Raw genomic sequence first — 16,413 nt, forward strand, 5'->3', positions numbered from 1 at the left:
TAAAAATTTAAAAGGTAAGAGGAAAAGAGGAAGCCAAACATTAGGCAAATACCACAGCAACAATTGTTGCAGACAAGAAGTGCAGAGGGTTGTGGAAGTTTGAGGAGAAATGGGATATTTGATGAGTTTCAAAGTATCTACCCCAAGATTTGTATTAATTACAAAGGGAAACAGAGTAACCTTAAAAAGGATAAACCTGGCCGATACCAACATGAACAAGTGATCACCACTCTTAAGATATTTTGACATCAGGAAGATTCTGACCTAAGCCACTAAAAAAAGCGTACTATAATTTTTATAGCATTCTTTTCCAAAATGCACAACTTCATTTTAAAAATGGGAAAAACATCAACCAAAATCAAATTAGGAAAAGTTCTCCAAATAACTGACCAGTACTTTTCAAAAGTGTCAAGGTCATGAAAAAAAGTTAAGATCTGGCAACTATAAAAATACTTAAATAAAACCAAGGAGAAATAATAAGTAAATGCAATATGGGATTCTAGAACAGAAGAAAAAAAAAAAAGGGCATTAGTGGAAAGGGTGATAAAATCTGAATAAAATTTTAGCTTAGTTTGTAGTATTGTGACAATGTCAATTTTCTGGTATTGATGATTATAGTATGGTTATATAAAATGTTAACATTAGGGAAATTTGGTGAAAGGATTATGGGAAATCTCTATATTTCTTGAAACTTTTCTGTACGTCTAAAAATATATAAAAATAACAAATTACATAAAAATCCACTTGGGAGATTTTGTTATGAGCAGTGCTTAGGATTCTTTGCTCTATGTGTCAGAGTCTAACAGTGTAAGATTGAAGGAGTAGGCAAGAATCTAATCATGAGGACTCCTGTAAGTTATGCCAAGCCATATAAAGTAGATTTCAGATGAAGGAAATGACAGTATCATTTTTACATTTGAGAGAGTTTTCTCACAAACTGTGCAGAGGAGCCTGCCAGACTCCAAGAGTTGAGGAGATGGATCTGAAAGTTCCTAGAGACTTAAGCCGTTAAAGTTCACAGCCCAAGTACTGCAGGGAAGAAAGCTGCATACAGAGAAAATGCCAGAGAGCTATAGAAGGCCCCACAAATGGCCAGCAGAATACTGATCAGTGTACACACATGAGAAAATGACCTGGGGCCGGGCAAAGACCTATCCAAAAGGATGAGAGAGTAAAGCGTCTGGTATTTGCTAGGGCCAGGAATAGTGTGTGTTCCCACCAGTAAGATGGAAAAGTCATAATTCATGAGGCAATACATGGAAAACTCGGGAAAGTCATATTTCATTGATGGGAGATAATTAGCTTCCTGGGAACTGCTCTGCAGCAACCAATCATAAAATCAAGACCTGAAAGGAACAATATGTCTAAGTAACTCAACTGAATCCCAAAACAAAGATACAGAACATTTATAGAAATAAGAAAATATCCAACATACGATGATATAAAATTTACAATGTCTGGCACAAATTTTAAAAATTAACAGGCATGCAAATAAACAAGGAAATATGGTCCATAATAAGGAAAAAAATCAATTAGTAAAAGCACCCCAAAAATGACGCCATGATTAGAAGTAAAGGAAAAGTACTTTACAACAGTTATAATTTTACTTCTTATGTTCTAAAAGTAGAGAATGAAAATATGTAGAGTCCTCAAATTAAACTTCAATAATAAATATATCAAAATAATAGACAAAAATAAGTGGAGAGATAATACTGAGTTAATATGTAGGAAGACTGTATATTTAGGATGTCAATCCTTCCCACATTGATCTGTGGATTTAATACAATTCCAATACGGGTTCCACTGGGCATTTTTTTTTTTAGAAATTAACAAGCTGATTCTTAAAATTTATATGAACATTTAAAAAGCTGAGACTATTCAAAAAAAAACCTTGAAAATAAGAGCAAAGTTGCAGGATTTATGTTTTAAAAGCATATTCTAAGGCTACTGTAATCAAGACCATGTGGTATTTTCATAAAGATAGACAAACAGATCAATGGGATAGCATATAGAGTCAAGAAACAGATTGACACATATAAGGACAACTCATTATTTATTTGTTTGTTTGTTTATTTTTATGTATTTATTTTTCCCAAGTTTGTTTGTGTTCTATTGATGCTGATGCTCAGGCCCTGACCCCGCACTTGCTGCTGCTTCTTGGTCTTCAGGTTTTCCTCGTGCTTGTTCAGCCGGCGGCACATGGCACGTGTGTCCTTGGGCCGCAGATCCAGGGGCTTGTACTCCTTACCCTGGTAGAATTTCCTGAGGTTCTCTTTCTGCGTCTGGTTGATGACTGTGAGAACACGGGCATGGATTTGCCAACAACTTGGATCTTGGAGAGCTTGGAAGCCACGCCACCTGTCCCTTCGGGGACACAAGCTGGGGCAGCTCCCCCTTCAGCTCTTCCAGCTGGTGAGGTAGCTCCTCCTTCTTCTTGCTGAGAAGATCTCGAGCCTTCATCTTGGTCATGTCTGCACAATCCGCCACTGCTGAAGGAAGGTGTGCAGGAAAAGGGCCAACTCATTTTTCACAAAGGTTCAAAGGCATGATACTGGAGAAACACTAGATATCTATGTGCCAAAAAAAAAAGAAATTGATATATGCCTTGGACGGTAAACAAGTGTTGACTCAAAGGATCGTAACCCTGTGCAAAAAGCTAGGAAAAAAATAGACTAAAATCTTGTTACCTTGGGCTTAGCAACAAAAATTTCTTAGATACATCACCAAAAGCATGATTCATTAAAAAAATTGATAAATTGAACATCTTCAAAATTAAAAAAAAAGTTCCAGCTCTTAAAAAATCACAGTTATGAGAAAGAAAAGACAATATTTGCTAGAATACAATATTTGCATATCTTGTATCAGATAAACTGCATCCAGAATGTCTAGGGGACTCTCAAATTAGATAATAAGAAAACAACTGACATAAAAAATAGGGGAAAAATTTGGACAGAAACTTCATCAGAGAAGATACGCAGAAGGCAAACACATTAATATGTTCACCATTACTAATAATTAGGGAAGGGCAAATTAAACACAGTATGATTTTTAGTGAGGATATGGAAGAATTGAAACCCTCATACACTGTTGGCTGCAATGAGAAGTAGTACAACCACTTTGGAAAATAGAACAACAGTTTCTTAAGCTTTTACTCAAGACAAATGAAAGCATGTGCCCATGCAAAGACGTGTATGTAAAAGTTCATAAAAGATTTATTTCTAATAGACCAAAATAGAGACGACCTAATGTCAATGTCAATCAACAGGTGAATGGGTAAACATAAGGTGCTATGTCTATACCACATTAATTCTACTAAACAAAAAATTTACTATTGAGATATTCAACAAAATGTATGGATATCAAAATATGCAGAATTAAAGAAGCTAGACAAAAGAGTTCATGCCATATGATTTTATTTATATTAGCATCTATAATATGAAAACTAATCTGTCACTATAGACAGATTTTAAAAAGAGCAGGAAAGAAAGTGTATGATGAACGGTACTCTGGCTCTTAGAGATTTAATCTAAAAGTGAAACACATCACTTGTGCTTGCATTTCATTACCAAAGCAAGTTATATGGTCACATCTAATACTAAGGGGCCAGAGGATGTAACCATGTGCCCAGAAGTGAAGAGAAAAAAAAAATCCTTGTCAATATTATCAACTGTAACACTTTAGTAGGTCAGAGGAATACTTTATATTGAATAGCAAGGAAACTTGAACCCTTAATTGAACTAATGTATACAGGATAAGAGACATTCTTGTGGCGTAGAAAAGAGGACGGTACACTCCTGTATGTTGTCCCTTCGGAACCTTACACTAAATTTAGTTTACTGAAACGTATTTGATTTTTTCAACTTTGTCTCTAATTCCAGTATGGAGTGTATTATTAAAATAAGAGTGTGTGTTTGTTTTAGCAGTAGGCACACATGAACTTAGAATTATTTTTTTTTAAAGATTTTATTTATTTATTTGACAGAGAGAGACACAGCGAGAGAGGGAACACAAGCAGGGGGAGTGGGAGAGGGAGAAGCAGGCTTCCAGCTGAGCAGGGAGCCCAGTGTGGGGCTCGATCCCAGGGTCCTGGGATCATGACCTGAGCCGAAGGCAGACGCTTAACGACTGAGCCACCCAGGCGCCCAACTTAGAATTAATTTTAGCCATGTTATCACAATTATAAGTGGGTGCCAATAGGGAAGTTGAACAAGAAAGCTCATGTTGGTGAATATTGGTTTAAATATCTATTTAGAAGCTGCCTTGAGATAATATTGGGATGACTATGCGAACTAAGTTGCGAGTTTCATCAGCAGTATCTCAGTCAGAGATGACTAAATTTAGAGTCAGGCCAGGAGCTGCCTTAGCACAAACTTAACCAACTTCTGTCATGTCATTGTCAGTATGCTGAAATCCACATGTGTGTATTTTCTGATTTTAGGCAGAAGCTAATATTACATTCAGAGAGAAGACCTTTTCACTGCTTTATTATTGCATAATGTCCTGGATATATTCGATACCAATTACGGCTCTAATACACCTCTCACTGCACCTCACTGCGAAGTCAAAGACAGCTCACTAGTCATCTGTGACCAGCCAGTGTCATCCAACGCTATCTTCGTCTAGTCGTTCTGAGTTAGTCAGTCTTAAAAGCCAGGCTCAGACTTTGGATCAGCTGTCTTCAGAGATGCACACCACTAACAAGTTTGATTTTAAGAAGCTGTAATGAGCATTGCACTGAAATAGATCTATATGTTTGGCATTTTCATTATTTGAGATTATAATCTAGCCTGTGGGGTCTTGAGTGCTCTAACAGAGGAGTTTAAAGCTTCCAAAATGCTGTGATTTGATAGTGCCCAGTTTACTCACGCTTACCTTAGTGCTAGAATTATATAATTAAATTATTAATTATTGGAACCGGAAAGTATCTTAAAGGAAACAAATGAAAAAACATATGGAAACTATACAGAGAGTAGGCATTGTGTTTATGTGCTTTTACAATCCAGTTGAATAGGTCTAATAAACCTCTTTTTACACTTGGAAAAACTGGGTTTAGTACGAGGCAAAGGTGGGATTAGGATTTAGGTTTTCAGCTTTCTGGTTTTCGTATAACCCCATTTTAGAAAGATATTCTCTTAGAGAATAAACACAATCATACACTTAAGTCCTCCTGTTAAATATGAGAAAACCAGGGCAGAGAAATTAAGTAATTTTATAAAGCTTGCACAAATTGATAACAGAGAAAAGCTGTCTCTTTGCATTCCGGGAAAATATGTCCCAGAATCAAATCAATATCCTAGCTAGTGTATTCTTTTAAAAGTAATCCCTCAATTAATTCAATATTTGACACACACCTAACATTAATTAAGCATCTACCACCTGTGAGTTCTTATTTTTTATTGAAATACATTTGACATATAACATTGTGTAAATTTAAGGTGTACATATGTTAATTTGATACATTTTTATATTGTAATATGATTGCCATTGTAGCAATAATTAGCACATCTATCATGTCACATAATTATCATTTATTTTTAGTGGCTGGAATAATTATGATCTAGTCTCTTAACAAGCTGATGATTATAATTCAATATTGTTGTCTATAGTCATCAAACTGTGTGCATTAGATCTCCAGGACTCAGTTACTATTCATTGTAAATTTGTTGACATTACATCTTTTAAAATGACAGTCTCTATGTACCTTGAGCTTACAATTTAATTGAGGAAGGTACTGAGTAAAAGCAAATTAAATATCATTTCAGGTAGTTGTAAATGGTATGAAGAGAAACAAAGCATTTCAGGTAGTTGTAAATGGTATGAAGAGAAACAAAGCTGGGTAAATGAATAGACATAGTATTTTAAACAGAGAAGGACTCCTTGAAGGGGGAACATATTTTTCTAGCAAATAATGTGTACAATACATAATACTTATCTTTATATCCAGCACTAGTATATTTTATATTTCTACTGTGTTTTAAAAATCTTTGGAATATTTTTTATAATCTAATAAGAGTATCTAATCTCTAGGTGGTCAAATAGAACACAGAATATATTTAATAAATAGGAAATAGCTATATATTTTTTGAAAATCAATAATAATGGTAACTATACCTAAATATGATGATTATTCTCACTTTTGAGCATTTATAATGTGCTAAGCACTTTTCTAATAACATGTGTAATGTATTTCTTTTCACAATAATGATAGAGATCTTCCTCACTTATGACAGGGTTATGTCCTGAGAAGCCCATTGTAGCTGAAAATAAAGTAAGTCAAAAATGCATTTAATACACCTAATCTGTGGAATATCAATAGCTTAGCCTAGACCACACTAAACCCACTCGAACACTTATATTAACCTACAAATCAGGCAAAATCCTCTAACACAAAGCCTATTTTATAATAAAGTGTTGAATATCGCATGTAATTTATTGAATACTGTACTGAGAGTGAAAATCAGAATAGGTCTATGGGTACAGAATGGTTGTACATGTATTGATTTTTTACCCTCATGATCACATGGCTGACTGGGAGCCGAAGCTCACTGCTATTGGCCAGCATCATGAGAGAGGATCATACTTCAAACTGCTAGCCCAGGAAAGGATCAAAATTCAAAATTCCAAGTACAGTTTTATAGTTAAACAACAAAATTAAATTTTCAGAAATTCAAGTACATGATTTTCAGCCTTATTCCACAAGACAGAATTATCTGTACAAAAAAACAAACAAAAAACATTTCTCACTTCATTCTTAATACTCCAAGACTAAGCCCCAATCTCCCCCCAGGCAGGAAATCAACAATAAAGCCAAATTATGGTTGATTGGGATGATCATTTCATTCTATACATTATGTATACTGTGTGTGTGTGTGTGAGAGAGAGAGAGAAAATTAAAAAAACAGCAAAATTATCTTTTGCTTATTTGCTTGTTTGTTTTGTGAGGCCACCTTTATAGCTGCATCACTAAACAACGTGGACAGGATTCATCTCAAAGCTCCGGGAAGTACAAAAAAAAGGAAAGAAAAAGTTCTAGAAATAATATTTCTTTTTTATTTATTTAAGACACATTTGTTTTCCATCTCCAAAAAATAATGTAAACCATTTGAATAGAATAGAAAAGAAGTCCACCTGAAGTTAATAGAAATTTTCTAACATAGTTTATATTCATCAAGCCCTATTAAAGACTTGTGCCTAAATTTAAGAGAACTGCACTTATAATTGACAATTGAAACGAAGAAGAGCTCAGAATACTAGGGGAGTTATCAAATATAGGGAGAGTTTCTTCTTCTTTAACCTAAGCAGTGAGGACTAAAATGATGACAAATATACATCCTAACTTCTCTATCTTAATTATTAAAATAATTGTGCAAAATACCTCAATTGTAAGCACAAGATACTAGGTTGTAAGTATTACAAATGGTGCCCAATTTCAATATTTCTTTTTCTTTGTTTGGTTGTATCTAACACTGTGTCCTAACTCTCAGCAGGGATGATTTTTGACTAGATAGAAAGAAAAGATAACCCAAGAAGGACAAAACACTGGAGTAAGTTATTAGGATAAGTTTTTCAAATATTCAAGAACAACAAAAAGAACCTAGCCTGCATAGTTTACACATCCATCTGCCTTGAGGCAAGGGGTTTGAACAGAAGATTTCTCAAAACCCATTTGAGCTATTTGATTCCATTCGCCAAGTAATGGCATGAAACAGCACCATCTCCATTCACTTCTATAATACAATTTAATGGATATAATGCTCAATTTCATCTTCAAGCCAAGCTTTCCAGATATCTTTCTTGTTTTTTGTTTTTTTGGGTTTTTTTTGTCTTTTCTCTGGACACTTTTACCATGTCTCTAAAGGTACTGATGTTTTCCTGAGTTCACTCTGTTTTTAGCCTATTACGTCTACATTAGAGTCCAGGTAAAGTTATTTGCTAACAGACAAACACTGAACTCAATTTTCTTAACCTCTGGGTTGTTCTCATAATCTGCCCTTCTCTAAATATCTGACTGAATATTAGATCACATATATGCTAATGACTGACATCATTAAATATGGTAGTAATGGGTCTGCTTCTTACTTTTTTTTTTTTAAAGATTTTATTTATTTATTTGACAGTGAGAGACACAGTGAGAGAGGGAACACAAGCAGGGGGAGTGGGAGAGGGAGAAGCAGGCTTCCCGCGGAGCAGGGAGCCCAATGCGGGGCTCAATCCCAGGACCCTGGGATCATGACCTGAGCCGAAGGCAGACGCTTCACGACTGAGCCACCCAGGCGCCCTGCTTCTCTTACTTTCTTTCCAATAGAACACACTGCTACTTTTTTTTAAACTGAAATAGAGAAGTTCTGAGTAATTTTCAACTCCTATCAATCTCTTTCTCGACATATCTAAGTGGCTGCTACATATTAGAATTTCTCCTTAATTTAACTTCCCTTACCTTCCCTTCCTCCAAGAGCTAGCACATGGGCTAGATATAAAAGTCATCTTACATAGTTAAAATCACGTACTCCTTTTGCAAAAGATTATTTGATCCTAGTACATGGTATTACTCTGCAATTTAACTGCGTGTGTGTGTGTATGTGTGTGTGTCTGTTCTCTTTGCTCTGGTTATATCTGTTCTCCTTAACATGGTCTGGTTGGTAATGTAGAATATACTGTCCACATTATATCCCAGGATCTTACTCTCGTGTTCTAAGTTTTTCTAACACTGAACAATGTCTTATTTCCATTATTCAACATTCTATTCAGTTCCATGGTCATCACATGTACCTATTCATCTTCTTTTTAAACAGACTTTTTAAAACAGATTTTATTCATTTTAGAGAGACAGAGTACATGCATGCGAGTGAGTAGGGGGAGGGGCAAAGGGAGAGGAAGAGAGAGAATCTCAAGTAGACTCTGTGCTGGATGTGGAGCCTCATGTGGGGCTGGATCTCAAGGCTCTGAGATCATGACCTGAACCAAAACCAAGAATCAGATATTTAATTGACTGAGCCACCCTGGCACCCCTGTACTTACTCATCTTAAGTAATGATAATCATAGATAAAAAGCCCTTTTCAAAATTGTCTTAAAATTTTATACACTATAATGTTATTACATAATATTACCTTTGGTTTGTAAAATAATATAAGGTTCAATTAATTTTGCAGGGAAAAACTTAATTTGTCTGTCTTGTTTCTTCTTTCCCTCCCTTACTTCCTCCCTTCCTTTCCCATTTGAATGTAAAAGAGAATCATAGAAAGCCCATATTGGAATTCCATGATTTAGGGAAAAGAATTATAGTGTTTCCACATGGATTTGTGTAAAATATATCTTTCAGTATTTTAATGTGATTGGAGAAATATCACAAGACCCCTGGATGAGGCTGATATTTGTACAGATCTCTGTATATGTGTGTGTGCATATAGAACCATTTTGAAGTTATTTTCCTTTACAATCAATAGCCAGGACTTAGACTACATACATATGTCTTTTTCATAGGGATAATCATTTCCTCTTTTGTATGAGATTCTTCCATTATAGTACACAGTACCCTTCCCACGCCATTAATTTACCTTTATTGCTTTCACTTTATCAATTTAATTTTACCACTCTGAAGTATATACTACTTCAAACTTAACAGTTAGAAAAGGCAAGATGATGAACAATTCAGTTTCTTTTCAAGTCGAGATTGTTTGACACCTTCAACCAGTTATGCTTTTTGGATATAGTTATTTTTATGTATATTTATCTAATTATTATGTAGACATAGCCACTTATGTATAGGGCAGACATCTATATAGGAACTGTATTCTCTGTACTGAAAGGCCATTACCAGGCTTTGCTCTACTGAAATGTAACACAATTTAGTAAATCTCATCTTACAAATGCTGAACATTTGCTTCCAGATACACAATGAGAAAAAGCATTTTTTATTCCCACATTAAAATTTTCTTATTTGTCACTTTTAGTCACTAGTCATCTACTGTCAGCAAGTTTAAAAATAAATATCATTCAATTTAATTAGTATGATAAATATTCATTAGAATACCTATTGACAGACTCCTTATGCAATGCCAGAATTGTATTTTTTTCATATTTGATAATTCCTACTATTTATTAAACTAAGAATTTATTGATACTCGTTTACAATATTTGACACAATCCATGGAACTTAAAGTTTGCTGGAAGGCTTGAAAAAAATGTGAGCCGTGAGTTCACATGAAATCCCTTTATTAAACAACATATGACATATGTCAATTCAATATATTTCACATTCAAGAAGATTAAAATGTGTGGGCTTTTTTTAGGTTGTTGACATTTCAGATAAATATTAAAAATCACATAAACTTAAAAAAATTATTTTCTATGCTGATTTTCTAGATCAAAGATATTGTTGTCTCATTCTGGCTTAACTACTGCGGTAGAATCCAAATCCCACAATCTAGCTTGAGCCAGCCTTATCAACTTGATCTTTTGTCACTTTTCCATATTCCACTTTATGCTTCATCCACACTAAACCCAAGGTCATTTAAAATATGCCTTATTTATGTCTCTTTCTTACACATGCTATCCTTAGTTTCTAAAACTTTTATTTTCTCCTCTTCTTTATCACCTGTCAAATTTATACTTTTTTAAGTCCTGGGTCAAGTGTTCCTTTCTATATGTACCTCATCCATCCTGACAGAGTAATGATCTTATTTATTACTCTGGTAATTTGTATACATCCCTATCATACCCCTTCTCACAAATTTAGACTCCATTGTATGTAAAACTATTCCCAAGTAGACTGTAAACTCCGTAAGGGCAGTGACTATAATTTAAGCATATTTATAACATTATCACTTGGCAGAGTGCCAGACAGATTATTATCTTTTGTCTGTCGACAATATCATTCAGCCCAGGTGACCCAAAACTGCACATTATAAGACCTCTGCATTAGGGAGGGCATGTGATGTGATGAGTGCTGGGTGTTATATGCAACTAATGAATCATTGAACACTACATCAAAAACTAATGATGTATTATTTGTTGGCTATTGAATTTTAATTAAAAAATAAAAATAATGAAAAATAAAACAAAACAAAAAAATAAGACCTCTGCACCCCCAAGCCTCATTTATTAAGACAGAAGCCTCTAGAAAAGATAAAACTTCAAGTGGTTTTCTTTAGGATCTCCATTCTCCACTCTAACTGAACATCAGTTTTAACTTGGGAAACTCTGAAAAAATGTACTAATGCTCAGGCTTTACCCAGACCAATAAATTACTAAATGTAGAGTCTAGCCCTAGGGAAAATTAGCATCTTGAGCAGGGCTCAGAGCCAATAGACACCAAATTGCTGCAGCATGTGAAACCAGGCATATGTGGACATATTTGCCTCTAGAAGTTAATCTACACTGGGTTGGCTGTATAAAGATTGTCAAGGAGGGAAAACTTTTCCTCTATCATCTTAGGTTCAATGTTGGGGGCTTGCGAATTAAAGTTACAAAGGTCAAATTAACAGTAGAACAAAAGGTTTATTTGTATGCATATGAAAGTTAACAAGAGCAATAGCTAGCTCACTAAATGGTTAAAGTTAGAGACTTATATACCTAAATTAGTAGGAGAAAAGGAGAAGATAGAAAGGCTTCTATGAGAAAAACAAATGGGTCTCTTTAGGAAAGACAAAAGGATTTTCAGAAGAACAAACAAGAGATAAGAGTTTGCGATGTCTGTTTATGTAGGTGGGAGTGGTCTTTCCTTCTTCATGGCCAAGAAAGTCCCCTGAGAGAGAGGATTTATGTTTGGTTTACTCTAAGTCTTCTTCCTGGGAGAAGACCTGCCCCAAAGAGGGAATTTATGACAGCCTCATTTTGCAGAAGTTGCTGCTTTTAGTCAGATTAGGAAAGATCTAAGAAGGCTTCTTTCTAATATCTGTTGAATCTCAAATGTCTTCAGCTTAAAGGAATTTTCGTATTAATCATGGGGCTCCAAATAAGCCCCCCCCAAAAGATGAAATCTCATGCTAAAGTGAAATAAAATGAGACTACACACCATTTACCAGTAATTCCTGGGCCAAATAAGAGAGGATAGAGATAAAACATTGCTGCAAGGTTTGTGTTCAACGTCTACAAGTGCCTAACAAAATCTCCACAAGATACCACAACCTCTGAAATAGTGTTACAGAGATTACATCATCTAAATCCAGTGTACTTCTCATTTATTTGCTTAATTGTTGTCACAGTGCCTACTTTCCCAAGCCACTTATCCTCAAGAGATTATTCTCCCAAAATGCTCTGCATATCTTGGGACCACAACACAAGTCATTCTGATTTCCCAAATCCTTCCAGTGCATTGATCTCCTGAAAGACTTATTTATACCTGAATCTGCAATTAGATTGCCTTTTGATATGTCTGCAAACTTCATAAGAGCAGATAATGTCTCTGGTTTACCTATTTTATTTATTTTATTTTTTAAGTAGGTTCCATGCCATATGGAGCCCAATGTGGGGCCTGAACTCACGACTCTCAGATCAAGACCTGCGCTGAGATCAAGAGGCCGATGCTCAACTGACTGAGCCACCCAGTGCCCCACCTACTATTTTAAAGCACATCATGTAAAAGCATTCTTTGCTCTTTGTAAACAAGTTTTGAATGAATGAAGCCATGTTAAATAACAAAGTTAAATAACAAAATGCGTAATAATTTACAAAATAGGATAGTAACTGTGATCATTAGAGCAAGCATATCAGAACATAAAAACCCAAATAGGCTTTGTCCCATTTCAGTACTGACTTTTTCTATTTATGAGACCTTGGGAACTAATTTAGTCTTTCCCTGTGTCAATGTCTTTATTTGTAAAGAATAAAATAGTACTATTATTCAATGTTATTGTGAATATTAAATATGTTAATGAATGTAAAGAAAATGTGATAGTGTCAGCACATAATGCTCAATAAATGTTTATTATTATTGAGTAAAGTGATTTTTTAAGGTATCTTTGCCAAAGTTTCATCAGCAATTTTCTGCCTTTCATCATGAAATTCTACACACTATACTGAAATAATCTAAGACTCAACATCCAAAAGACAAATAATCTAGTTAAAAATTAGGCAGAAGACATGAATAGACATTTTTCCAAAGAAGACATACAGATGACTAACAGACACATAAAAAGATCCTCAACATCACTCATCATCAGGGCAATACAAATCAAAACTACAGTGAGATATCACATTATACCTGTCAGAATGGCTAAGATCAACATCACAGGGAACAACAGATGTTGGCAAGGATGCAGAGAAAGGGGAACCGACTTATGCTGTTGATGGGGATGAAAACTGGTGCAGCCACTCTGGAAAACAGTATGGAATTTCCTCAAAAAGTTAAAAATAGAGGTACCCTATGGCCTAGCAATTGAACCACTAGGTATTTACCCAATGGAATATTACTCAGCCATAAAAAGAATGAAATCTTGCTATTTGCAATGATGTGGAGGGAGCTATAGTGTATTATGCTAAGCAAAATAAGTCAGTCAGAGAAAGACAAATACCATATGATTTCACTCATAGGTGGAATTTAAGAAACAAAACAGATGTACATGGGTGAAAAAAGGGAGGCAAACCGTAAAACAGACTCTTAAGTATAGAGAATAAACTGAAGGTAGCTGGAGGGAAGGTGAGCAGGGGAATGGGTTAAATGGGCAGTGGGTATTAAAGAGGGCATTTGTGATGAGCACTGGGTTTGATATGTAAATAATGAATCACTAAATTCTACTCCTGAAACTAATATTATACTATACATTAACTAAATGGAATTTAAATAACAACTTGAAACAAAATAAATAAAAAGACATTCTTTAATCTATGATAGTAAAATATTTTCCATACTTAAATTAAGCTATGGTATATACTTCAATTCAGAACTATGATAATATATTAATTAAAATATCAGGCCCAGCCAGGAGCACCTGGGTGACTCAGTCTGTTAAGGGTCTGATCTTGATTTCGGCACAGGTCATGATCTCAGGGTCATGAGACTGAGCTCCACGTCAGTCACTGTGCTGAGCTTGGAGACTGCTTAAGATTTTCTTTCTCCCTCTCCCTCTGCCCCTCCTGTGCTTGCTGCTCACTCTCTTTCTCTCTCTCAAAAAAGAAAAAGAAAAGAAAGAAAGAAAAGGAAAGAAAAAAAGAAAAGAAAAGAAAAGGCCCAGAATAAGCCCCTTCTATTTTAGCCCAGGCCACTATTCTAACTTGAAAGTCTCAGTGAATTTAGTCAATAAAGGCTCAGAAATGGGGTGCCTGGGTGTCTCAGATGGTTAAGCATCTGTCTTCAACTCAGGTCATGATCCTGGGGTCCTGGGATCAAGCTCCACATTGGGCTCCCAGCTCAGCAAGTAGTCTGTTTCTCCCTCTCCCTCTGCCCCCCTCTTCCGCTCATGCTCTCTCTCTCTGTATCTCTCTGTTTCAAATGAATAAATAAAATCTTTAAAAAAAAATAAATAAAAGCTCAGAAATTCTGTCTAACCCCTTATTTTCATCCACTTCCCAAAATGTAAACAGCAGAAGGAAATGAAATTTATAAAATTAGAATTATTTTACTAAAATATAAAAGGCAGGTTCTAGGCTATTTTTCACAAAAGTCTAGAATAAAAATACCTATTCATATTGTCAGAAAATATGCCAGGCCTTGGTTTAAAACCAATAAACACGGGGGGAGGAGCAAGATGGCAGAGGAGTAGGAGACCTAAATTTCGTCTGGTCCCAGGAATTCAGCTAGATAGGGATCAAACCATTCTGAACACCTACGAACTCAACAGGAGATTGATGAAAAGAATAGCTGCAACTCTCTGAACAGAAAAGCGACCATTTTCTGGAAGGTAGGATGTGTGGAGAAGTGAATCCAAGCTGTTATTTGGGAAGATAAATGGCGGGGGAGGGAGCCACCGTCAGCCACTACTGGCAAGTGATAGAGCCGTGGAGCACAAAATCGGAACTTTTAGAGTTGGCTCCACTGAGGGATGTCGCTCCAGTGGCTAAGCGGGGGGGGAACACTCGCTGGGACAGTGTGGTCTCAGGACCCTTGGGGTCACAGAAAGACAGGGGGTGCCTGAGTGTGGCAGAGCTCCCAGGTATCCGAGTGGGGAAGCCAGCTGCAGAGACGGAGCCAAGGAGTGGGCTCTCAGCTCGAGGTTGCCATAAACCGTGATCCACGGCACAATCAGGCCACTGTTCTTCAAGCAGGGACCCAACAAGCAGCAAATCCAGGGAGACTCCCCTTCCTCCCCCGGGAGGAGCTGCACGGGAGCACACCGCAGGGATCTGCTTGGCTTGCAGACTCCACACAGGGTCATGTGCCAGAGATAGAAACACTCAGTCACAGGCCAGGTGAGCACAGAGTGCAGCTGGAGACTGGGGAGATGGCAGTGACTGACTGCTTTTCTCTGGGGGCGCACTAAGAAGTGGGGCCCCGAGTTCCCGGCTCCTCCGGGGCAGAGATTGGGAGGCCACCATCTCATTCTCGTCCTCCAAAGCTGTAGGGAAAGCTTACAGGGAACAAAAGCTAAGGAGAGCAAACCCGAGCAGATTACTTAGCCCGGACTGGCAAGGGCAGGGCAATTCCACCTCTGGCAAAGAAATTTGAGAACCATGGCAACAGGTCCCTCCCCCAGAAGATCAGCAAGAATAGCCAGCCAAGACCAAGTTTACCGATCAATGAGAACGGCAGAACTCCAGCACTAGGGAAATACTACACATAGAATTCATGGCTTTTTCCCCATGATTCGTTAGCCTTTCAAAGTTAATTTCTTTTTTTTTTAACTTTCTTTTTCTTTAATTTTTCTTTTTCCCTTTTTCAACCAACATCTTATCAATCCCTTTTTAAAAAATCTTTTTTATTTTACATTTTTAGAGTCATATTCTATCCATTCATAGTAGTTAACCTTATTTTTGGTATATATATATAAGTTGTTTTCTCTTTAAAATTTTGGGACACAACAGACCAAAATATACCCTAAAACTCTAGTGTATGGCTTTGTTCTAGTCTCCTGCTTAATCCTCTTCTTTCTTTTTTCAACCAACTTATCGTATCAATTCCTTTTATAAAATCTTTTATAATTTTCATCTTTACAGTCATATTCTATCCTTTCATCGTATTAACCCTTATTTTTGTAAATATATAAGTGTTTCTTTCTTTAAAGTTGTGGGAGGCACTTTCTTCTAACAGACCAAAATATGCCGAAAATCTAGTCTGTGGCACTGACCTATGCACCAGCTTGATAATATTTGATGATATTCTGGGTTTTTTTGTTGTTGTTTGTTTGTTTTTATCTTTTTCTTTTTTTTTCTTTCCTTTTTTTCTTTCTTCTTTCTTTCCCTCTCTTTTTCCCCAATTTCAAGTCTCTTCTCATTTGTTTAGTGTATCTTTTTCTGGAGTTGTTGTTACCCTGTTAGCA

The 16,413-nt window shown here is 36.1% G+C and overlaps 1 long non-coding RNA gene across 3 annotated transcripts in view; it reads right to left on the reverse strand.

Moving 5' to 3' along the window:
• Positions 1-2,034: 2,034 nt before the first annotated feature.
• The window catches only part of LOC123837052 (uncharacterized), a 104,893-nt gene continuing 90,514 nt past the window's right edge, over positions 2,035-16,413 (reverse strand). For all 3 annotated transcript variants that reach the window (XR_006789141.3, XR_010413712.1, XR_010413711.1), the window contains one exon: positions 2,035-2,570. This is a non-coding gene — a long non-coding RNA (uncharacterized LOC123837052). The remainder of the gene's footprint in view (positions 2,571-16,413) is intronic.

The sequence above is a fragment of the Mirounga angustirostris genome, unplaced genomic scaffold (genome assembly GCF_029215605.1).
Source record: "Mirounga angustirostris isolate CCGP_5_RB_7025 unplaced genomic scaffold, mMirAng1.0.hap1 SCAF_8, whole genome shotgun sequence".
Lineage (NCBI taxonomy): Eukaryota > Metazoa > Chordata > Mammalia > Carnivora > Phocidae > Mirounga > Mirounga angustirostris.